This window comes from Triturus cristatus, chromosome 7, assembly GCF_964204655.1.
Source record: "Triturus cristatus chromosome 7, aTriCri1.1, whole genome shotgun sequence".
Taxonomy (NCBI): Eukaryota; Metazoa; Chordata; class Amphibia; order Caudata; family Salamandridae; genus Triturus; species Triturus cristatus.
This window is the reverse complement of record NC_140590.1, coordinates 1042877259-1042903301: the sequence shown is the minus strand read 5'-3', so window position 1 is coordinate 1042903301 and position 26043 is coordinate 1042877259. Positions and strand designations below refer to the sequence as shown.

The 26043-nt window shown below is 44.6% G+C and overlaps 1 protein-coding gene across 1 annotated transcript in view; it reads left to right on the top strand.

Annotated features, from left to right (window-relative positions):
- Positions 1-26043, top strand: part of STK32A (serine/threonine kinase 32A) — a 636628-nt gene that overhangs the window by 412292 nt on the left and 198293 nt on the right. The gene's annotated exons all lie outside the window — the stretch shown is intronic.

Genomic DNA, 26043 nt, shown 5'->3' with positions numbered 1-26043 from the left:
TAATTTTAAAAAAAAATCGCGGAGTGCGCGTACGGAAAGCTTGCTGTACGCGCACGGCAAAAAAAAATAATAAAAAAATAAAGAAGTAACAATCACATTTATTAAATAAATTAAAGGACCCACAAGGGAGAAAAAAACAAAAGTTAATGTGTAAAAAAAAGGCGAGGCGCGCACGGCATGGACTGCGCAACGCGGGCACCGAGCGCCCACAGCGCGCGCACGGTGCGCGAAGCGCACCGTGCACGCAAGGTGTGCGCACAGTGAAAAACCAGAAAAAAAATAAATAAATAAATACATAACTTAGCATTTAAAAAACCGTACAAATTCACTGAAAAAACCATAGGTTTCACACACGTTATAGTTAGGAATTATCATTTACAAAACCTTGCAAATTCACTTAAAAAACCATAGGTTTCACACATGTTATAGTTAGCTGTACATTTCACTCGTAAAAAAACCAATGAAATTCCACGTTATAGTTAGATCAGATAACTATAACTTGCGCGACCGCAATCCACAATGTGTAATTTCAGATGTCATCATTGATGTCACTGACCATGTCATGAGTGCTGTAATATGTGACGTCATCAGCAGTTTAGTGTGGGCGCGCAAGTTATAGTTACCTGATCTAACTATAACGTGGAATTTCATTGGTTTTTTACGAGTGAAATGTACAGCTAACTATAACATGTGTGAAACCTATGGTTTTTTAAGTGAATTTGCAAGGTTTTGTAAATGATAATTCCTAACTATAACGTGTGTGAAACCTATGGTTTTTTCAGTGAATATATATATATATATATATATATATATATATATATATATATATATATATATATATATATATATAGGTTCTTGTGTTGGTAAAGCTCCATTAATAACTTACAGGAAATCTAAGTAATTGAAGGACCAGTTAGTCCACAGTTATAACAATTCGACCAATGCGACCACCTGGCTAGGTGGTGTCGAAGGTTTCAAAAAATGTAATTCCTGTAAGGCGTGCAGGCATAATCCGAGTAGAGACAGTTATAGGGTGAGAGTGGCAGTCTCCAAAAAAACAGTAAAATCAAAAAGATTAGGAAATTGGTCACCTGCACTAGTGATTATGTAGTGTATGTTCTGGAATGCCCCTGCGGTCTTCGGTACGTGGGGAGCACAAAATTACTTCTCAAAACACGGATTGTACAACATATGTGGGCAATAACAAACAGAGATTGTAATTATCCAGTTGCAAGGCACTTCGAGGAGCGGCACCAAAGTGATAGTAAATTGTATGATAAGAAACACAATGCAACAGTTTTTTAAAATAAATTCACTCAATTTTAATGAGTGAGGGTAACTGGGAAAGTTGACGTAACTCCATACTGTGGGGATGATAATGATAGGACTAATCAATTATTTGATCCCTCCCCGACGGTAAGGGTACTGAGTTAATTAAGACGAGGTCCCGTTTGTTGTAGACGCCTTTCCTGGCTTATTGTCCAAGATTTCCCTCCTCTTTTTGCACTTTTCATCTCACACAGATCACTCACTATACCTTTCTTCACTACACGTTTTGACCACTTTCACTGATATACCTGTTCCCTTATCCCATTACGAAAGAGAGGTGCTATAATTAAGCAAAAGCTGATGGGTCACTAGCACTATATACAAAGAAGCCATAATGGTTTGCTTCTGGAAATGTTCAGTAATAGTGGTAACCTTTATTTTTTAGGGGTGTTAATTACCTAAAGGTGTACTGTGGCAAAGGGTACATTACCCATGATTGGCTTCAATATTAATGTTACTGAAGTTATAATATTGAATTTCATGATCAACCAGGTAGCGGGGTACATTACCCATGACTTCTATGGAATTAGAAGGAAAGTGACCGTATTATATATCTTTTATATTTTTTTTATATATTTCATTTTTTATTTGTCATGTCGGTAATTGGTGCATGATTATGTAAATGTGATCAGATGACTTCTCTTGAACACATGCTTAAACGGTATTTACAGTAGTGTTGCTCATTTTTATGAATTACTATGAGCTAATGCTGCCGTGTGAATTTATAATGTGCAGTTGTGGGACAACTTCCGTTATTTAGGAGTTGCAATACAATACAACGGTTCCGCGATCGGCAGTTCGTGGTTCAAAGCCTTTTGATGATTGAGACACAGATAAAGCCCTATTGCACCTTTATTATTATATATTTTTCTGCTCACATATTTTTTAACCGATAATGAATTGATAATAATGCGATGTATCTATAAGGTATTTGTATCGAACTTCATGAATTTAAATGCAATTGAGAATGCGAGTAATGAAATGCATTGTTTGTCTTTTGTTTCCATGTACCTTGACCTGTATTTCTATGGGAAGTTGGGCGCAGGTCATCAAACTTGAAAAAGGCATCGCCGAAACGCGTTGTTGTGGGCACAATAAAGTGTAATTGTGCTATCCTTTGGAGTGTCGCTGTTATCATTTCGGAGTTCTGGAAGTGTAACTTTCTTTGAAAATATATATATATTTTTTTTTAACAAAGTTTCATATTACAGCGCGCTCTCAGTTTTCAGTTTTCAATCAGCAGATCTTTATTCCAACGTTACGCGTTTCGATAGTAAACTCTCTTGATCACACATTGGGCACTTGTGACGTGGTGCATTACATAGACGCTAAAACTCAGCATAGAAAGAGGAATTGCATTCAAATGGTATCACATAGTGCGAATGGCCGCCATATTGTAATGTGTCATTAGTTATATTATAAATTCATATAACTGTCCTATACATTACATAGTTTATACGTAAAGTTTTGACACAAGAAAAATAAATAAATAAAGATTAGAGAGGAGGAGCCTAGCGCGCAACCAAGATGGCTGCGTAGGTGCGAGGCTCCCGAGGACCTCCGCAACCTCCTACGTTTATCCTGTCTTCATCCTGCATCGGTTGAGGGAACTGTGTTGGTGAGCCTGAGCCGAGGTGGTACCCATTTCCCGTTTTCGAATCTGACCTCGGGTGCCGGAGTGAGCACCGATTGAAGTTTGCGGCCTACTTCTCTCCTGACCCCGGATTCGCGTTTGGGGGCGACCCGGTGGCAAAGTGAACAACAACGGCGGGCTGGGCCTGGCGAGTCGCGTACCACGCACTTTCACTTTCACTTTCGCGCCCCCTTGCTGTCTTTGCAAGTGGGATCGCGGCGCTCTTGGTGTTGGGGTGGCCTCGCTGGGAGACCCTGCCTGCCTGCCTGCTGTGGCCCGCTCCGCCGTCCTGGGGTGGCCCCCCGGAGCTCGTGACCTTGATTGCTCGCTTTTTACTGCGTGGCTGGTGAGGGTGTGAGACCCGCGACGATGGCCACTAAACAAGATGGAGATCGGTTGAAGGCCAAGTCGACCCGGCGTGGCGCCGCACATTAGGCCAACATCATGGACCGCTACACCCTCCCGAAGGGATCTCCCGGTGGACCGCACAAGTCCTCTGAGTGCCCCCCGGATGCCCCGGATTTGCCCACAGATCTGACTCTGCAAGACGTCATGGGCGCCATTGCTGAGATGAAGGCCTCGGTGGGCCAGCGGTTTGACACGTTAGCGCATAAAATCGACGCGGTCCTCGTTGATGTCAACCTGGTGAGAGCTGATCTCTCGAAGACCAACGACCGGGTCGATTCTTTGGCCCACACCGCGTCGGGCCTCACGACTGAGGTGGCGGCCCTTCAGACGGAGGTACACCGGCTTCATCAGGCGAGTGCGCTCATGGATCGGCGCCTGGAGGACTCCGAGAGCCGGGCCCGGAGGAATAATATCCGCATCATCGGAGTACCTGAGGGACGGGAGGAGTCGGCGGCGGATCTTTTTGTGGAGGACCTGATCACTACCCATCTCCAGCCTCGGGGACTGAGTACATTTTTTGCTGTGGAGAGGGCTCATAGAGTTCCCGGGGGAAGGCCGAAGGTCGGAGCCCCTCCGCGGCCTCTTATTGCCCGTATCTTTAATTTTCGGGACAGGGATGCGATTCTGCAAGCCTCCAGACTGCAAGGGCCGATTAAGTTGGAGAACATGGAGGTGAACTTTTATCCTGACTTCACCCAAGCGGTCCAGAAGCAGAGACTGAGCTTCTTGGGCGTCAAGCGGCGGCTTCGGGACATGAACTTAAAATACGCCATGCTCTTCCCGGCCAGGCTGCGGGTGGAGGTGGATGGTCGCACTCACTTTTTTGACCGTCCTGAAACGGCCGGGGACTGGCTGGACACTTTGTCTGGGGGTCGGGATCGGGATGGCGGGGGGGGGGCTGCGGGAGGAGAAGGCCCACTGGACCGGGACTGAGGTGCTGATACTGGGACTCACTCTGGACGAAGATGCTGCCGCTTTCGGCCAAGCTTAGGGTCTCTCGTTTTTTGTACTCGTTCTCCCTCCTTTGTAGGTGGTGCGGGGTCTCAAAGGGGTACTCTTTCCTCCTCTAGGGGGTTTACCTAGTTTCAACTATATAGGGGCGACAGGCACACTGCAAGTTGGGGGGGCTGTTTGGGCTCATGCAGGGGTGCAGGGAGGGGGGAGTTTTGTTGGGGCGGTTGGGTTGGGGTGTTGTTCATTTGTACCGCAAGGCAAAAGTATCGTCGTGCTATTCCCAAAGTGCTCTCGGGGGGACGAGTGATTGCTTTAGTTTATGATGGGGGTAGGGGACTGAGTCTTTTGTCCTGGAACGTTAATGGACTGGGGGACAGGATAAAACGAGGTGTGGTCCTGCAGTTCCTGAAACGAATTTCACCTGACATAGTTTTTCTGCAGGAGACGCATCTCATTGGCAACTCCTTTCGTGCTATGAACCGACGGGGCTACCGCCTTCTGGCCCATTCGGGCTTCACGTCGGGTTCAAGGGGTGTGGGCATCATGGCCAAGACCTCGCTCCCGTTGGAAGTTGATGAGGTGCTCCATGATGACAGGGGACGCTACACGGTTCTGGTGGGTAGAATGGAGGGCAGAGTGATTATTTTTGTTTCTGTCTATGTCCCGCCAGGGTTGCAGACGACCACCTTTGTGGATCTGGGGCGCCTCCTCCTTGGCCTTCCGGAGGGGATTCTGGTGGTTGGGGGGGATTTTAACGCTGTGGTTTCCGGAACTGAGGACCGTCACCCCCCTAGGGATCTCCCCCGTGCCCAAGCGTGGTTGTCTGGCCTATTGGATGCCTTGGGGCTGGTGGATTGTTGGCGTTTGAAACATCCTACGCAGAAACAGTACACTTTTCATTCCGGGGCCCATGGCAGTCTATCAAGGCTAGACTATGTCCTGGTGCCGGCGGCGCATGCGGGGAGGATCGGGGAGGTGCGCCATTTGGCGCGGGGTATTTCAGACCACTCCCCGCTCTTATTGCACTTCGATATTCTCCCGAGGGGAGAGGGTAGGGTGGCCCCGATTAATCCCTGGTACCTGCATGACCCCACCATTCGCGCAGAGTTGGTTAAGTCCCTTAAGCGATATTTTGATGATAATGTGGGGTCGGTGTCATCTGCGGTCTCGCTATGGGAGGCATTTAAGACGGTGATTCGGGGGGATGCCCTGTCCCTTATTTCCCATTCCCGGAGGCGCGAGCGGGAGGAGGTGACCCGTGTTGAAACTGAAATAACTGAGTTGGAGGGCGACCTCGAATGTGGGGTGACGGATGACAAATTACATGTTCTCCGACTCAAGCAGGCGGCCTATAAGGCCCTCATCACGGAGGCGGCCAGGGGCCTCAGTGGAGAGCAACAGGGGAGACTGTATGATGTGGGTGATAAGGCTGGGAAATTGATTGCGTGGCTGGATAAAAAGGAGAGAGCGAGTCGAGTTGTCCCGTCGATTGAGAAACTGGATGGTGTGTGTGTCACGGAACCGGAAGAAATAGTCGATTGCTTTGCAGAATATTTCTGTGGGGTGTATTCCCCGGTGTCCTCCCGCTCGGAAGAGGATTCCCATGCCCTGCTTAGGGATATCGCGCTGCCTTCCCTTTCGGAGGAGGACAGAGTGTTGTTGGACGCCGCCCCAACCTCTGAAGAAATTGCCCTCGCCATACGCTCGGTCGCTTCCGGCAAGGCCATGGGTCCTAATGGTCTTCCCATCGAATTGTACAAGCTGCGACCGGATACGCTGGCACCGCATCTCCGTGCGATGTTCCTCGCGGCCCGTTCGGCGGGTTCCCTCCCGCTAGACCAGCGTCTGGCTACTATCGTGGTCATTCACAAGGAGGGGAGGCCGCGGGACCGGGTCACGTCCTACCGGCCTATTTCGCTGCTGAATGCGGAGCCCAAAATTCTCGCCAAGGTGTTGGCCAATCGACTGGTTGGCGTGGTGTGCGATTTGATTCACCAGGATCAGTCCGGCTTTATCCCCCATCGCAACACTGCGCTTAACCTGCGGCGCTTGCATGGGGTGCTCGCGCGTGTCCCGTTTATACGGGAACCGGCCATTTTGGCATCCCTGGACGCCACTATGGCGTTTGACACACTTGAGTGGCCATATATTTGGGCGACACTGGCGAAGTTTGGGTTTGGCCCGGGATTCATCGGTTGGGTGAAATTGTTGTACTCGGGACCGCTGGCGCAGGTGGTTGTGAACGGTAGAGTGTCGGCTCCGTTTGAGCTGGGCAGGGGCACGCGGCAGGGCTGCCCATTATCACCGCTCCTCTTCGCGCTTGCCCTGGAGCCCCTGGCGGAGTGGCTGCGGTGGGATCCTTCTATTCGTGGTCTCCGATGGACCCCGAGTATGAGGACCGCGTATCTCTTTACGCTGATGATATTCTTCTGTACCTGGCTTCCCCACGTAAATCACTGATAGTACTGGTTGATGTATTGCACTCATTTGGCCTCAACTCCGGCCTGGTCATCAACTGGGCTAAATCGTGTGTGTGTATGTCCTCTCTGGGGGGGATCCTATCCTTCCGCGGGGTTGTCCTATCCAGATCGCCCCGCGGGGATTTAGGTACCTGGGTGTCTTCATTACCCTGGACGCGGAGGCCCGATATAACCAGAACTTGCTTCCCCCCCTCCAGCGCCTGAAGGAGGACGTCGCGCGTTGGAGGCGCTTGCCGCTCTCGCCGCTCGGCCGGGCGGCATTGTTTAAGATGATGTCGCTGCCACGTTTCCTGTATGCTTTGCAGAATACAATGGACGTTGTCCCGGCGCGCTACTTTCGCGAGGTGGAGAGTTTGCAGCGCCGACTGTTCTGGGAGGGTAAGCCGCGTATCGCCCTGGCGAAGCTGACGCTCCCGTGGTACGACGGGGGGGTTGCCCTCCCAGATATCAAGCGATATTACTGGGCCTCTCAGCTGGCTGCGATCAATCACGGCCTTTACGGGCCCGCCCTAAACCCGGCCTTTGAGATGGATAAAATATTACTGCCGGGTGGTGACTATAATCGGGCGCTTTATTCTAGCTCGCATGACGCGCGGCTGACGGGCCCCACGAGGGTCATGGTACGGGTGTGGCACACGGCTAACGTGGCGATGGGGTGGAAGGATCGTTTGACCCGGGCGACGCCACTATACGCATCTGAGCGGCTGGGCTCCCTGTGGACCTCGAAGGGCTTTGAGAAGTGGGACATGATAGGCATCAGCAGGGTGGGCGATCTCTGGACGAGGGGGGGATTCAAAACGTTCGATGTGCTGCAGACAGAATTCCAGCTGCAGGACAGGGAGTACTTTCGTTATATGCAGATCCGTCATGCGTTGTGCTCCGTATTTCCGGACGTTGCCTCCATCCCGGAGTACTCCCCTCTGGAGGATAGAGTGCTAGATGGGCATGTCCCGGACGGCACGATTTCATTAATTTACAAAAAGCTAATCAATGACCGTTCGGGACTGCTGACCGGCCTTCGTGAGGCGTGGGGGGCTGATGGATTGGAGCTGGATGACGAGGACTGGGTGTCTGCAGTGGCCTCCCCGAAAGAGGTGGCCATACCGGCCCGCCTTCACTTCGTCCAGCTCAAGATACTCCATAGGGTCTATGTTACGGGGCCGAGGCTGATGCGTATGGGCTATGCTGTGGACGGGTTGTGTAAGCGTGGGTGTGGTTCTTTGGGGACCTTTCTCCATATTCTGTGGGAATGCCCGGAGGTGGTGCGATTCTGGCGTGGTGTGCATGAGGTTTTGCAGGTAGTTACGCATGTGCCGCTGTTGCCTGAGGCGAGGAGATGTCTTTTGAATGTATGGGAGCCAACCGACTACTCAGTGCCGCAGACGTGGTGGGCTACTCTGGGATATATGGTGGCCAAACGTGACATTGCGCAACTGTGGGGTTCCCAGAGGTCGCCGACTGTCTCGGCGTGGAAGGACAACATGGATTGGTGTATGTTTCGGGAAAAGGTGGTGTATGTTGCGAGAGGTAAGCCTGGGACATGGGTGAAAGTATGGGGCCCCTGGAACGCTTACCGTGGGGGAATCTGTACCCCGCCGCTACTGCCTGATCCGTCACCGGCCCCGTCTCCTTAGCCCGTTTGTCTTCCCGGTTCTGGGCAATGAGTTTACTTAGTCCCCGTCCTGACCTATTCCCCCCCTCGATATTCCTATGATTCGGTGGGGTCCCCCCCCCTAGGGGAGCACATGCTGTTGTTTCCGACTGTGGGTTGCCTTGTGGACTTGTTTTTTGTTGTTATTTATATAAAAATGAAACCGTCGTGTGGGGTCCGGATGGTGTGGCTGCCAACGCCTCTTTCAACTCCTGTGAATTCCCTTTTGCCGCAGCGTGCGTTCTATTGTCTGTATTACATGCTCCTTCTGTTTGCTAGCGGCCGGCCTGAAGGTTGTAGGCCCATCTTAGTATATTTTTTTGGATTCTGTAATAAACGGTTTCAAAAAAAAAAAAAAAAAAAAGATTAGAGAAAGCAATACTATAATAAGTGTTTTTTTGCTTGTCTCTGTAAATTATCGAGATATAGAGCCCCAATACTTTATTTGCCAGAATTCTCCGATATAGTTAGTATTTCCATGGTGGCTCCTCATAACAAATACTTGCGCCAAGTGGCATGACCCTGATATCTCTATCGGCTAAATCAATATTCCATTATTTGGCATTATATGGGTAGTGCCTAAACGCTACTCGTGTTAGTCTTTCCAGGACCAGCGCCAAGTGGCATAAATTAAAAGACAATTAAATCGAGTGCCTTTAGCCTGCATCTAATGGACAAAACTCTCTTGAAAAGTTCTAATCTATTTCTTCCTGGGTGCTCTACTTGTGGTATTGAAGAAAAGGGTAGGTGGCCCGTGATGTGCTCGTGATTCTATACTGGGCCCCTGCCTTGCCTCCTGCGAGAGAAAAAAAGAAAGAAGTAGAAATAGTAGTTCAGTTTAAAATTTGAGCACACTTGTACCCTATTCCAACTTAAAAACACAAATTATACATTTACAATACGTTCTTTATGCACCATGAACTTCAGCACAATAGGTAAGAAAACCGCGTCTATCTAACTAGTCTTCTATCAGATGTGTTGCCATCTCCTCATCCTGGTTATGTCCCTTGGGCTGCTTAGTTTCGAGATCAAGGATCCATTTAGACTCCTTCCTTCTGAGGGCCAGTTCCCTATTGCCTTGTCTGTGATTCGCATGTATCTGTTCTATGGCGAAATATCTCAGCAGACTACTATTGGATAGATGACATTCAGCGAAATGGCGTGCCACAGGGTATTGGGGGTCTTTATTGGTAATGTCTCTAAGATGTTCAAGGACCCTCTTCTTTGTCATCAAGGTTGTGCTCCCAACATATCTCTTGTTGCAGGGGCACTCCAGGATGTAGATGACATAATATATGCTACAAGTAAGGAACTGAGTTATTTTCCTTTTCTGCCTGTTGTATGGTATACTGAATTCTTGTACCATCCTGCTGTTTCTACATGCCTTGCAATGGCCGCACGGGTAAAACCCTTTCAGGTTATTCCGGTTGCTTTCAGTGTGTTCAGTTATGTCACCTTTCATACGTATGTCTCTGAGGCTTCTACTCTTCCGATATGTGATTTTAGGTCTGTCACTAATCTGGGGGCCTATGACTGGATCGCTTTTTAGAATCTTCCAATTGTCATTAAGGATTTTGGGTATTTTCTGGGAGTCTTTAATATAGGTAAGAACTACTCTGGTGTTGGGACTCTCGTTCTTGTTCTCTCTGAGTTTGACTTCCAACCTGTTTTCTCTCGTTATTTCCTTCATTTTTGACACTGCCCTGTTAAGGACCCATTCTGGATAGCCCCTTTCTCTAAATCTTTGTATCATAGTTCTTTCTTCTTCCTGGTACCCACTAGTATCACTACAGTTTCTTCTCGCTCTCAGCAGCTCCCCATACGGAATGCTCCATTTGAGTATAATATTCGGGTGGCTGCTGAGAGCGTGAAGGAGACTGTTACCCGCTGTCTCTTTTCTGAAGAGTTTGGTCTGTAAGGTGTTAGCAGTAGCTTTTACCTTGACATCAAGAAATTCTATTTCATCTTTACGCATGTTATGGGTCAACACAATGTTGTAGTTGTTTTCATTAAGAAGTCTCACGAAATCCTCAGCTTCCTGTTTGGTTCCCTGCCATATTATAACAAGCATTTACAATGCAATGGTCTCGGCAATATTATAGGTAGAGCTATTGGTATTGCTCATTTTAAAAATAAATAAATGGCATTGTCATTTCTATTGGCATTAGCTTTTTTTTTGCATATGTGATACCTATTGCATTAGCAGAGAGAGAGTGAGGTGGTGAGATAGAGAGAGTGAGGTATTTAAATAGAGAGTGAGGTAGATAGAGAGTGAGGTAGTGAGATAGAGAGTGAGGTAGATAGAGAGTGAGGTAGTGAGAGAGTGAGATAGTGAGAGAGTGAGGTAGTGAGGGAGAGGGATGTTGTGAGGTAGTGATATATAAGCATAGAGTGATGTTGTGATGTAGTGAGATAGAGAGAGGTAGTGAAAGTGAGTTAGTGAGATAGAAAGAGTGAGGTAGTGAGATAGAGAGTGATTGAGATAGAGAGTGAGAGAGAGTGAAGTTGTGAGGTTGTGAGCTAGAGAGTGAGGTAGTGATGTTTTGAGAGAGAGAAGTTGTGAGGTAGTGAGATAGAGTGGAGTAGTGAGGTAGAGAGAGTTATGTAGTGAGAGAGTGAGGTAGTGAAACAGTGATGTAGTGAGGGAGAGGGATGTTGTGAGGTAGTGAGATGTAAGCAGAGTGGTGTTGTGATGTAGTGAGAGAGAGGTAGTGAAAGAGACAGTGAAAGTGAGTTAGTGAGATGTTGCAGAGTTCTGATCCCGTGATGAGGAGCACACACGCTGCTGAACTTGGCTCCGGTGGGAGTATAACTTTTGCTTGTTTTCGTGTGCAGTGTTTGTGCAAGGTAAGTTTGCACATTCACGGATTGCGCTTGAGGGATGCAATGACGACGTTTTATTATGCAAATATGTAGAATTCTATCCACGATTTTATTCAAAACTGTCTTTACTGACATGCTGGCCTTAAGTGAAAAGAAAACACAAGAGCTTGTTCTTAGATTTAAATGGCTCTTATTAATCAGCACGTCATAGTTTCTTTGAGCAGGATACCGCCACCAGCACGCTTGGCGCAGTTTGTGAGGGGCGAGCCCCAATATTGGTGCTGCTGTGTGGGGAGCTCTGCGCCAAAGGTAGTCGCCTCTCCAAGCTTGCTCTCTCCCCCACAGAAGCAGTCTGGACCCGCGGTGAATCAAACAACAATGTCACAGTACAAAGGCATAACCCCACGTCATCCTTAATGGACCATAAAATCTCAAAATGAGTGCACAACTGTGTTAACCACTCTTTTGACAGGATCAACTATCAATTTGTAGTAACATGCGAGCATACCCAAAAGTTTCCGGGCACGAGAATCTCAAAAATGTCAGTACCAATGAGCTTAAGCATGTATAGCCAATGGACTCAGACCTGGGAATCCCACAACCGTCAGTCTCAGCAAGGCAAGCACCACGTAATCATTGTATTTCAATACCATAAACCGTTTCACAATTAACCAACACTATCACATAATAAGTGGATTGAGCTGCATCTTGTGCATCTTATGTTCAATTGTGAAAGTGACAACGGAGTGAAGAAAACCTAGCACGCATCCCAAAATCCGTCAAAGTCCCACTCATGTTCCTATAATGTGGAAGAAAAGACATGCTTCACAGAGCCTCTTTTTTGTAAACAAAATACGAAGCAAACGTTTGCAAGGGACAACACAGTCTCAATCGTAATGAACCCATATATTATACATATATGCTTCGGATGAGGCCATGTGGATACGCGGCCAGTTTTAACAAGCAATCCTGCTCATGTGGGGAGTACCACGAGCGCCCCAGATGTCAGAACGCATTATGCATTTGGATATGAATCTGTAGCAGGCAAAGCACACACCCAAGCATTAATCTGAAGCAGGCAAAGTCACAACAATGTATGAATCTAAAGCAGGCAAAGCCACAACCAATCATGAATCTGAAACAGGCAGAGCCACAGCATGAATCTGAAGCAGGCAGAGCCACAACCAAGCATGAATCTGAAGCAGGCAAAGCCACAACAAAGCATGAATCTGTAGCAGGCAAAGACATCCAAGCTTGAATCCGAAGCAGGCAAAGCCACAACAAAGCATGAATCCGAAGCAGGCAAAGCCACAACCAACATAAGCCCTCTTCAAATTGAATAAGCAGCTTCACGAATACCCCATCCATATCCAGCACCCATGTCACAAGTAATTTTTGGGCAAAACCAAAAAGGAACATAGCAATGCGACTTTGATATAGCCACTAGTATAGCTTTCGGCATTCAGAGTTCCATACTTTTTAAAAACATACCGTGATAAGTAACATCATAATGGCCGGGTGTGTTCCGAATGTCTTTTTTTGGATATTAGTCTTGGACTGTTATTTCATGACGTCCGGTCGACCGTGGTAAAGCCCCGAAGCTTAACATAGACAGTTGGAGCACTACCTGAACCGGAGACACCACGCAGGAGCCAGCGTGGGAGTCTGTAACCAACACCATCTCCGGCGGGATCACTGCGAGTCCAGGGAAATGCCAGCTCTGGAAGCAAAAGGGGGAAAGGCGTCCAAAGCACGGTGCGGATCCCTGCTCGTCAAACTGGAGCCTGCCCTGGCAGCGCCGCCACCAGCACAACAACACGGCGCCGGACGGATGGATCCTCACGGGCAGACGACAGCAAAAAAATGGCGGATGGAAGCTTCGAAATTTTTTCGGATTCGGGGGCGTGTTCCTGCTGTTCGAAAAAGGGCGTGGTTAAAAAGTGGAAAGAACAGCACGGAACACGTCCCCGAATCTGAAAAAGACGGAGCCTATTTGGAGGGACGGCTCTCTCCTCCAATGGCTGGCCTCCGTTTAGGAAGCCAGCCAATGGAGGAGAGCCAAAAAGAGAGGCGGGCTAAAGAGCCACTCCCAGAAACATAAGATCTCCGGACTTCCGGTTCTGCCTTCGGCAGACCGGATGGTCCCTCGACCTAAAAAGGTCGTTTATGTAACGTAACCATTTGATTACCTTTCTAAAGTGGGCATCATACTTGGCGTCTCTCTGTATTTCATCCTCCCACACCCCCAGGAAAAGATTCGCGAAGCTCGGCGCAAAGCTTGTCCCCATGGATGTACCCATTGTTTGTTTATACAAGTCCCCGTTAAACATAAAGATATTGTTTTGGAGGCAGATATCCATCATCTCTGTCAACATTTTTGTGTGTTCCAGGTACTTTATGTATTTCCCTTCTAGGTAATGATTGCAGGCCTTTCAACCTTGTTTGTGTTCTATGATAGTATAAAGCGAACCCACATCCAGCGTTAAAAACATATAACTTTCCTCCCATACAATGTTATCAATTTTGCATAAAAAATCTTTGGTATCTCTTACATGGGACGGAAGTCCTATCACATATTCCTGCAAGAAGTAATCTACATATTTCGATATGTTTTCAAAGACACTTCCTATGGATGATACAATAGGTCTACCAGACGGGGCCTGTGAGTTTTTATGTACTTTCGGGAGAAAGTATATTATTGGGAGTTTCGGATAGTCTCTTTTGAGAAAGAGATATTCTTCCCAAGAGAGTATTCCTTGTTGTTGCCACTCCGAGAGTTTACTCCAAGTAGTCACAATAGTATCATTGTATGTCTTTGTATTGCACTTACAATAGAATGTCTCATTATTAAGTTGTCTCATAGCTTCTTTGATGTACATCTCTTTATCCTGTACCTCAACATTCCCCCCCTTGTCTGCTGGACGAATTATAATGTTCTTGTCATCAGCTAGGGACGATATTATGTTTTTCTGCTTCAAGGTAAGATTAAATCCCTTGGTCTTTCCTTTAGCCTGTTGATGTTTGCATTCTATAAGAGAGTTTGTAACCACCTCTTGAAATGTATCTAAATTATCGTGCGGGAGCGAAGGATAAAACACTGATTTGGGCCTAAACCTCGTATTTGCAGCTCTGTCAGTAGTGATATCCCAGATTTCACAGGTCTCATATGTACTTTAATTCTCAATTGTTCCAGTATTTATCGCCAAGTCCTGCATGGTTCTCAAAATATTTGCATCCCCCACAGTAAGCATAGGCTGGTTATAGGTTTCGCTCATCCTAGTATCATTTCTTTTATTAATGTTTTTCAGTGTATGCCATTTAGTTAACTTCAGTTTCCTAATGAATTTGAACATGTCAATACGAGTTTCTGAATAGTTAAAAATTTCCGTAGGACAAAACGATAACCCAAGACAAAGTGTTTTCTTTTCTAGAAATGAGAGCTGGTGGCTGGATAAGTTAACAATAGTCTTATTCATCATTTCGGTGTTATTCATTGTTGTTTCCGTTTCCTGTAGCTCACACATCTGGTTCCCATTGGCTCTATTTCTTTTTCTTTTCTTGTTTCGTTGTTTGCGTCTTTTTCTTCTTTGTTTACTGCGCCCCTCCCTCTTTCTCGACCTCTTCCTCTTCCTCGATTTCCTCTTCCCCTCTGGGGAGGTGCCGGTGGGGGAGATATTCTTCCTGATTGCCGCCCCCTCATCAGCACCCGGAACTCATCTAAAAAAGTGGCACGTTTCGTGATGACCTCCACTTTCGATGATGTCATTGTAGATTTGTCAGAGGTATCTGTATCCGAGTCGGTGGCTACTGTGGGTGTTGTAACAGTGACTTGCACGTTCTCCTTATGTTGTGCTACTGATTCTGATATTTGGATATTGTACATATGATCATACTTTTTACTGGAGGTCCAAATACGGCCAGTGTCGTAATCAATGCAATCTCAATGCAGTTTTCTTTGCTTCCTAAGTTTGATGTCTTCTTCGTGCTGTAATAATCTTGTTTTTAAATCATCATTACATTTCTTTATTGTTGTCTGGTCGCTATGAGCTTTGAGTTCATCCTCAATTTCCTTTATCTCCTTCATTATTGTCTTTCTATCTTCCCAGGCATATTTTACTAGTATGCACAACATGGTTCTCGAGCTGTTTGCTGAATTTTCAGACCATTCTTCCAACATACGTGGATTCGGCGATTCATAGGAAGGAGTTGTATATATCCTTAGTCCACGCGGTGCCATATTTTTATCTACGTAGTCTTGGGGAGAGATAGCCTCCCACCATTTGGATGTTACGGGTTTCTTGAGTTTTTCATATTTTCTGAGTTTCCCCATTAATGTTGTATCCTTGTCTTGTCTTACTGTGACTGGTTGCCCTTTGTCTGGGGCACATGCTAGCAACGTTTGTGCTGCCATTCTTCGTTGTGCTTCCTCATCCATGGTGCTCATAATATTCACCTCTGATCAAAAGTGGACAATCCTTTCATAGAAAGTTCTTTCAGGCAATTTGGAAAGGTTTGTGCATTTGTGAGGTTAGGTTATGCACCTTCAATGTCACTCTCACGCGTTGTTTCTATCTAAAAACTGTAACCCCCTCCAAAATGAAGGTTCCAGATGCCACCTTCTTACTTTTGTGATGATGTATTCCTGTATAGCACCAGGGGACTATTTCCAGTTCTCCGGAATAAGACCTAATTATTCCCAGCGTCAGTGCGTAATATATAGCAAATCACGGTCTTAGTCCCAGCGGCGATCTTACATACAGCTCCTGCCCTCAGCCCTCCAGAGACGCCCATCCCCGAAAAACGCACCCCAGTGGGATGGCTCGTGTGTCCACGCCAGCCCCAGAATACACCCTTGGGTCCGGGCTTACCTCTGGTTCGCTTTTTTTATAATATGGCAGGGAACCAAACAGGAAGCTGAGGATTTCGTGAGACTTCTTAATGAAAACAACTACAACATTGTGTTGACCCATAACATAAGTAAAGATGAAATAGAATTTCTTGATGTCAAGGTAAAAGCTACTGCTAACACCTTACAGACCAAACTCTTCAGAAAAGAGATAGCGGGTAACAGTCTCCTTCTCGCTCTCAGCAACCACCCGGATATGCTCAAATGGAGCATTCCGTATGGGGAGCTGCTGAGAGCGAGAAGAAACTGTGGTGATACTAGTGTGCACCAGGAAGAAGAAAGAACTATGATACAAAGATTTAAAGAAAGGGGCTATCCAGAATGGGTCCTTAACAGGGCAGTGTCAAAAATGAAGGAAATAACGAGAGAGAACACGTTGGAAGTCAAACTCAGAGAGAACAAGAACGAGAGTCCCAACACCAGAGTAGTTCTTACCTATATTAAAGACTCCCAGAAAATACACAAAATCCTTAATGACAATTGGAAGATTCTAAAAAGCGATCCAGTCATAGGCCCCCAGATTAGTGACAGACCTAAAATCACATATTGGAAGAGTAGAAGCCTCAGAGACATACTTATGAAAGGTGACCTAACTGAACACACTGAAAGCAGCCGGCACAACCTGAAAGGGTTTTACCCGTGCAGCCATTGCAAGGCATGTAGGAACAGCAGGATGGTACAAGAATTCAGTATACCATACAACAGGCAGAAAAGGAAAATAACAGTCCCTTACTTGTAGCACATCTTATGTCATCTACATCCTGGAGGGCCCCTGCAACAAAAGAGATGTTGGGAGCACAACCTTGATGGCAAAGAAGAGGGTCCTTGAACATCTTAGAGCCATTACCATTAAAGACCCCCAATACCCTGTGGCACGCCATTTCGCTAAATGTCATCTATCCAATAGTAGTCTGCTGAGATATTTCGCCATAGAACAGATACATGCGAATCACAGAGGAGGCAATAGGGAACTGGCCCTCAGAAGGAAGGAGTCTAAATGGATCCTTGATCTCGAAACTAAGCAGCCCAAGGGACATAGCCAGGATGAGGAGATGGCAACACATCTGATAGAAGACTATTTAGATAGATGCGGTTTCCTCACCTATTTTCTGAAATTCATGGTGCATAAAGAACGTATTGTAAATGTATAATTTGTGTTTTTAAGTTGGAATAGAGTACAAGTGTGCTCAAATTTTAAACTGAACTACTATTTCTACTTCTTTATTTTTTCTCTCGCAGGAGGAAAGGAAGGGGCCCAGTATAGAATCACGAGCACATCACGGGCCACCTACCCTTTTCGTCAATACCACAAGGAGAGCACCCAGGAAGAAATAGATAAGAACTTTTCACTTGCTTAACCAAATTTCACTACTTTTCACTATATTTCACTACTGTATTGATATTATGCCAAGTACTCAACTGTGTGATAATATTCAAGAGAGGTTTATCCATTAGATGCATGCTAGAGGCCCTCGTTTTGATTGTCTATTAATTTATGCCACTTGGCGCTGGTACTGGAAAGACTAACACGAGTAGCGTTTAGGCACTACCCATATCATGCCAAATAATGAAATATTGATTTAGCCGATAGACATATCAGGGTCATGCCACTTGGCGCAAGTATTTGTTATGAGGAGCCACCATGGAAATACTAACTATATACCAGAATTCTGGAGACAAGCAAAAAAATACTTATAATAGTATTGCTTTCTCTAATCTATATTTATTTATTTTTCTTGTGTCAAAACTTTACGTATAAACTATGTAATTTATAGGACAGTTATATGAATTTATAATATAACTAATGACACATTACAATATGGCGGCCATTCGCACTATGTGATACCATTTGAATGTAAGTCCTCTTTCTACGCTGAGTTTTGGTGTCTATGTAATGCACCATGTCACAAGCGCCCAATGTGTGATCAAGAGAGTCTACTCTCGAAACACGTTACGTTGGAATAAAGATCTGCTGATTGAAAACTGAAAACTGAGAGCACGCTGTAATTTGAAACTTTGTTAAAAAACAATTGCAGGCTGTGGCTCTACCAGCTTTTGCGCGCCACCAGACAACGGGCGGATTTCCTTGGAGGAGCCGTGTTTAAATTGCAAAAAAAAAAAAAAATATATATATATATATATCAAAGCTCCAATTTCCCTTGTTTGTCAAGAAATAACGCACTCCGGGGGGGGGATCATCACAGTTGTTGTTTAATTAACGGTAACTGCAAACAGAACAAACGCGTTTCGGCGTCAGCCTTCTTCTGTGTTCATTACACATTAGTGACGGCATGTTTAAAAAGGTTTGCTTAGTGCTCCTAACATAAAGAAAGGACAAACATTTTATACGCAGTTACCGTTAATTAAACAACAACTGTGATGATCCCCCCCGGAGTGCGTTATTTCTTGACAAACAAGGGAAATTGGAGCTTTGATATTTAGCGGTGTCCACTACCGCAAACTGCACCCGTCCACGAGTGCTCCGCTCAGAGGTGAAAGTGGAGAAAAGGAGCGTGATATATATATATATATATATATATATATATATATTTATTTATTTGTAAAACTATTTCATAATTTTAATATAAATCAAAATTATTTGTTAAAAAATTGTAAGTGGATATATGTAAAACTATATATTAATTATTATATATGTGTGCTTAACTCTTTTAAATTGCATTTATTTGATATATTTGTTAAAATATAATAAGTGTATTTAATTTATTTTAAATAATGTTATTCTTTAATATATTTAATATTTAATATTTTATTTTATATATATTCAGAAAACAATATGTAATACAACAATTTTAATTACATCAATTTTTTTGTCTATATTTTTGTGCTTACCATTATAAGTATAGGATGACGATATTTTAGGCTAAACATTTTGTCACAGTAGTTTTGTATTGCCATATTCTGGGGGGTGATATTCTGTCAGTGCACTATTTTCTCAACGCCTCTTCAGCCACATCCAGCAGCCGCTATGCTTGTGGTAAAATTGTCTTTATAGCCTACTAATTTGTTTTTCCAAGTAGTTGTACTGTTAGCCCATTAGCAGTGAGATGTGTGCAACTCCATTTGAAAGAATATCTCCTCACTCTGACCCACTGGGCTGTTGACTGCTTACAAGTAAAAAGATAGACTGTCAGGAACTACATTTTATTTTGTATTTCACAGGTCAGTCAAGTGACAGTCTGGTATATGATTCAATCAATTATTCCTGTTTTTTCAGCCGGCAGCATGTTGCATTGTGCAACTTTTAGTTTTGCTTTTAAATCTGTCATTATGAACTCACAATCCCAGCATGGAAAGTGCTATTGGCTAAAATACCAGAAATGACCGAAGATGTTATACATGACATGGAGCCATGTGTGAATTGTGTTTTAAAATGTTACAAATCTGTCTACTTTATTTCAAGAACTGCTTGTTCCACGCAGTAAACTCTAAATATTTTGTGAGGGTTCGGTATTTCATTGACATCTTGATTTAAAACATGCATTGGCAATCTGCATCATTTTTTATTTTCTGTAGTGGAAAGTTTTATAACAAGCTTCACAACACAACAAAGGTCCAACACTGACAGCAGCAGTAGAATCTTCCATAAGCAAAGGACAGGGGGCAGTAGTAAGAGGAACTTCACACAGTTCTCTCACACTATTAGTGCAGGTAACACTGGTAGCTAATACACTAAAGAAAGAATGAGAGGAGTTTGAAGATTGTTGTGAGCTTTCTGTAGAAATAAACGGGAAACATCGGTTACATCGCGGTGTTTACACCGCAATACCTTTGCAACGCGGGTATTACAACGCAAGTCACTACAATTACTTGCGCTGGATGGCGCTCTAAGCTAAGTAATAGTATGATTTACTATCCCAACACCTTCCCTACTGTAACGTAGGCTGGAGTTGGAACAGTAAATCGTACTATTCCTAAGTCCAGCGCCCTCCAGCGCAAGACGTGGTAAGGACTTGAGGTGTAATGCCTGCGTTGTAAAGCTATTGTGGTGTTAGCGGTGTAAACGCCGCGATGTAACGTCGTATGTTCAAAATAAACCTACAGAAACAGACAAGCCTCTTATGCATTACATATTCATGTACACACATAGGATGATGGACCCTTGCCTACCAAGTGTGGTATACTTCAACAGCGGGTTCCACATCTAGCACTGGGAAGCATCTGAGATTACTACTTTTCACTAGTTGAACAGTCTCCTAGTTATAGGTTCTCTAGTTTGGATGAGATTATGTCCTATATAGTGAAATGTATGTTCTCCCTCTGTTAAACTGTTAGACCTATTTTAGAATTGGGCATGGGTGAGCTTAAATGGTTTTTTGGGGTCTCCCTGCTATAATGTTAAACAAAGGAGGGTGAAGCAACAGACCCTGATTCTCTTTTCTGTCAATATGTTTTGGCTCTGAAATATTGCCTTCCTCTTGACTATAGTTTTTGGTATATTTATGGCACCTTTGCCGAAATAAAGTATTTGATTGATTGGTATCTCAGTTTATGAAACATGAAACAGTCTCTTGATCATATGATATGCATAAGATATTATTTTATAATATATTGCTCGGTATTCAATATATTATTTGGTTATTATATATTCTCAGGCAACAAATGCGCCCGGGCAGGACAGGTGTAGCCTTGGCAGCAGTAGCACAAGCTTTCCCCTTTACATGATGGGTACAAAGTGGGCAGCAGTAGTGCAAAATGTTGCTTCCTCACAGAACAGGTGCCGCATGAGGGAAACCTCATTTATCACATGGTCATACACGTAATACCTTTACCACGCATCCACGTTATACCTTTACCATGCATGATCTTGTACAAACCCTTCCCCCCGGCTACTACATCCAGCGGAAAGATCACAGTACTAAGATAGGTGGAGTTATCGCTATTATTCTTAAAGACTCCTTCAACTGCCATATTAAGCCTGACCTAAACCCTAACTGTGAAAAGTTTTATTTCGCAATCACCTTTTCACCTATTTACACCTTTTCAGGAACTCTAATACCCTGACTCCCAGGAGCTACTGGACAATCCCTGAAATTTCTCTGTGAAATTGTTGCCAATTTGGCCCGCACTTTTTAGTTTTTCCCTCTTAGGGGATTTTAATTTACATTTCGATGATCCATCAAATTTCCAAGTATTGGAGCTCGCCCAAAACCTATTAGCTATACAGCTAATACAAAAAGTGATTGACCCTACACATGGAAAAGGACACTTATTAGATCCCATTTTTTCCAACGATGATAAGTTATCAGTTGGGAATCCTACTCTATTGTACTGGTCGGACCACTATCTGATCCCAATTACCTGGGATACAATTACACAACCCTCTTCTTTTAGAACCACTAGCACTCTGGAACGTGCTTGGTCCAAACTTCCACTCAGGCAATGGATCTCAGTCCTTAAGACTAAGCTTACTCTAGATTCTAACCCTACATTAGCGATTACAAATTTAACTGTTGGATTGAGTCCTCTTTGGGACAATTCATCCCCAAAAATATGGGTAGTAAGAAATACAAACATAAAGTTACACCTTGGTATTCCTCTAAGCTTCGAGAATTCAAACAAAAGGAAATGGAGACGAGATTATAGTGATTAAAGTAAACAGGAATACAGGAACACCATAAAACTCATCAGGCTGAAGTAAAATAAAGCACAAGCGCTCTATTATGAAGAAAAAATTAACCTGGCACCCAAATCCCTGCTGGAATTTTTCCGTATTGTGAAACATCGTTTGAAGCCCTCCCTACTTGATAGACTGTTAGATGTTACATCAGCTTGTTGCAATGAACTTGCAGTTTTTTTCCACAAAAACATTCAAGATATATAGAACTCCTTCTCCCACTCCGCGATTACTGTTACTCTACCTACTGAAAATAACTTTTCACCTGATGCTGAGCATCTGTTGGAGGAATTCCCTCTATGAATATTGATATGCTATCAGAAATGTAGCTTTAAAAAAGTAAAATCAGGCTCCCTATCTGATCCGGCTCCTCCTCGTTTTCTTCTTAAGGCTGCTGAAGTCATGCTTCCGGCCGTACTCCAGCTGATGAACTTATCTATCTCCACCAGCCAAGTTCCCTCAACCTGGAAACACGCCGTGGTGAAAGCGCTTCTAAAGAAGCCTACTTGAGAATCAGAGATTTGGGGTAATTATCGTCCCATTTCCCTTCTACCTGGGATAAGTAAAATCCCAGAAAAATATGTCAATATGATCCTATTAAGTTCTTGAATCTCATGACTTACTTAACCCCACACAAACAGGATTTCAACCACTACATGGTACAAAAACCGCTCTTCTCACTCCTCGACCATGGAGGAAAAGTTGGTATCATTCTTGTCGATTTGAGGTCGGCATTTGACATGGTAAATTACGATACTCTTATAAGCAGACTTAGGAATGTTGGAATATCAGGAAGCGCTATCACATGGCTACAATCCTTCCCAGAAGGCGGAACGTTCCAAGTTTTTGAAGGAGCAAATATTTCCAACTGCTTACCGATTAGATGTGGAGTGCGGCAGGGCTCATGTCTGAGTCCAACACTGTTTAATGTATATATGAGACCCCTTGCAGAGATTGTTCTACCCCATGGGTTCAATCAAGTCACATTTGTGGATGATACCCAACTGGTGCTTTCGCTGAATCACTCTCAGAATTTCTCACCCTGCCTTGAATCTTGTTTAGAAAAAGTGGCCAAATGGATGGAACATTCTTGTCTTAAGCATAATGGAGATAAGACAAAGTGGATGATCCTGGGCAATTCTTCCACCCTAGAGTGTGGACTGGCGTGGCCTAATTGTCTTGTCCTTGCCCCTGCACCTATCTCAATCATTTAAAGTCTGGGTTTGTGGCTTGACAAATCTTTTAAATTAAAGCATCAAGCAGCGAAGCTGGCAGCCACTTGGTATGGCATGCTCATAATGCTTTAAAAAATTCTACCTTTGCTTCCCTCTACAGCGCGGAGACTCATGGTCCAGGCTTTGATTCTCTCTTGCCTGGACTATTAAAACTTCCTCTACTTAGGTGCCCCAAAGTCGACTACAAGGAATGTACAAGTGTTACAGAATTGCGCAGCTCGGCTGCTGCTCAGTACTCCCAAGCCAGCACTGAACACGGTACATTGGCTGCTAATCACTGAGAGAATAAAGTTCAAATACCTCTGCATATCTCATAAGACACTTTTGGGGAAAGGTCCCCCAATCAATCATTCTCTCATTTTCTTCTATCACCCCAGGTAATGTCTACGATCAGTCAATCTATTTTAAGCCTTAGTCCCCAGAATAAAAAACATCTGGAGTCCACTCCTTTTCATATAACACTGCTAGGCTCTGGAATGCCCTCCCTCTTCACCTTCGCTCAATAACGCAACATTTTCTTTATCAGAACCTTCTTAAAACCTGGCTGTACCAGAATGTAGTACTATAGGCCATTTAGTTCATTTCTGTTCAACACTACCAGCGCTGGGATACCTTTGGGTAGCCATGTGCTTTACAAGTGTTAAATAATAATTACCAGGCAAATGCCTTTACCACACGTGCCTTTACCACATATATGCCTTTACCACACCTGCTTTTACAACGAGATAAGAACATATAATGCTTTGTAAGGGCATGCGTGGTAAAGGCATGTGTAGTAAAGGCATTTCCATGGTAATAGACGCCTTGTAAAGGCATGTGTGGTAATTCCATGCATGGTTCCGTCATACATTCGCAGCATGAGAGTAGCAAAGCAAGTTTTCTTCTCTCACACAAGGTAGCAAAAACAATCTTCTATTTTCCGTGGAACCTATTCAATCGCTCAGACTGGTGCATGCTTTCATTGCTCACCAATCATGTACAATTAAGGCATGAATGGCAAATAGGTACCAGACTGATCTCTGACGCAGCTTCCAAACATACGTAGAGGGATGTATAGGTGAATGAGTGAGTGAATGTGTGAGTTGTGACACCATTCTCACTTAGGAGACATGACATGCCAGCACCCTGAAGGTCCTGCTTCTGTCACTCAGAGATCTCATTTGTGTGTTGATTCTTTAGTGTTCCACATATTGAGAAGTAGCAGTAACCTATTAAGTCATTGTTATTTGGAGCAGCCAAGCCACTGCCCAATTAATGATGCTCTGGACAGGCCCTATATTGGCACGTTTGTGTCAGTCTCTTCAAAAAGCTTTTAAAGGTGCATGAACTAGCCTTGGTGCTGCATCTGTTCACTTTTTTACAAAAGTAAAATCATTCTATTGAGTTTTGCGAGCAGAAAAATAGAGGCAAAAATACGTAATACATGACTGCAGGATGACAATACGGTGAGCTAACTGGGCACATGGCTAATGCGACATCACATTGTAGGTAAACGACCATAGTAGTAATATCTAGTGTGCCATAATATAATTGAGCTAGAACCACATAGATAACAGAGATCATGGTAATAGTGTAGCAGGTAACAATAATGAGGTCGATTTGTCTACTGTGTACCTTGTTTTGATGTAATCTCATAAGGAAATAAGCCAGCATTAGAAGAAAAACTGAGAAGGAAGGCAGGGATACAGGGGAATCAAGGCAGTTAAGGCCCTTATCATGATGTCGGGTGGAAACAAATCGCCAGCTCGTCATAGGATTTCTGTCCTACATCATTAATTTCTGTCCGACCACAGTATTATGATACTGGCAGTCGGAGGAAAACCCATGGGGGAATACCGCTCCACTTCCAACGGGCTCACAGAGCCCTTCGGAGTGGCAGGCGGAATTGTAATACCAAAAATGACAACGCAGCCAGCCTCGGCTCCGAAATCAGAATTACAATGTCACTTTTCGCCTGCCCTATCATGGTGGTCCAACTGCCATGAAAAGGCAGCCGAAAAGTGACTTCAAGGGCCCCTAGCAGGGCCCCCTCGCCCCCTGGCCCTCCGCTATGGTGCCTGAGGGGCACCTATTGGGCTTCTTAAACATCCCTGCACCATGTGGCTGGCACCAAAACTTCAATTTTTCGGATGCGGGTTATGCAGCGGTCCTTTTCCAGCCCCTGCACAAGCCACAATGGAGAAATGGATGTTTACGATCGCCTCATGGGTGGTCGAATCCAAATTCGTCGGCTGGAACCGCCGACTACTAGCTGGTCAGTTTTCATTCAGACATGATGCCGGTCGGACGCTCGTATGACTAGCAACGTAATTAGATCCCAAGTGCGGTGTGCTACATATGGAAAATGATATATTTCCCTTAAAACTCAATCCCAGCAAATTACCTTTTTTTAGATCCCCTGCCTGTACGCCGCATAACACTGCCCAGATGTCCAGCAGGAGCGCCCTGAGGGAGGTTTAGCAGGGCCATTTGTCCAGAACATCGCGTTCAAATAGGAACCCGTGTTAAGGTCAAGTTTGGTTTTATGGCATTTGATAAAGCTAGAATTATTTCCAGCCGGCGCAAATATTGTTCAGATTTGCCTCGGCCTCGCTGAACATCTGACAGAGCCTGATCTTGATGACTGAGGCGGGTATTTATTCGTGAGAGCTGTCTGCCATTCAGATGAGATTTCTAATGCACATTTCTGGAATGCCTGCCTCCCTAATGGCACTTTAGAACGGTGTTTTAGTGCTTTGAAGTGGCATGACTGAATCTAGCTGAACAGAGGTATGGTAAATGAGAGAACAGGAGGGGTCGGGGTTGGGTTGTGAGAAGTACTGATATTTGTGACACTGCAGTTCCATGTATTTTAGGTATTTTTCCTTTCTCTGATTGCATGCTCCTTGTCACATAGGTCTATAATAACATTCTCATTCACCCTCTTAATCTTAGAAACCATGTTTAATTTGTTTGCGTTGTTTTTACCAGAGGTAAAGTGCCATCAGTT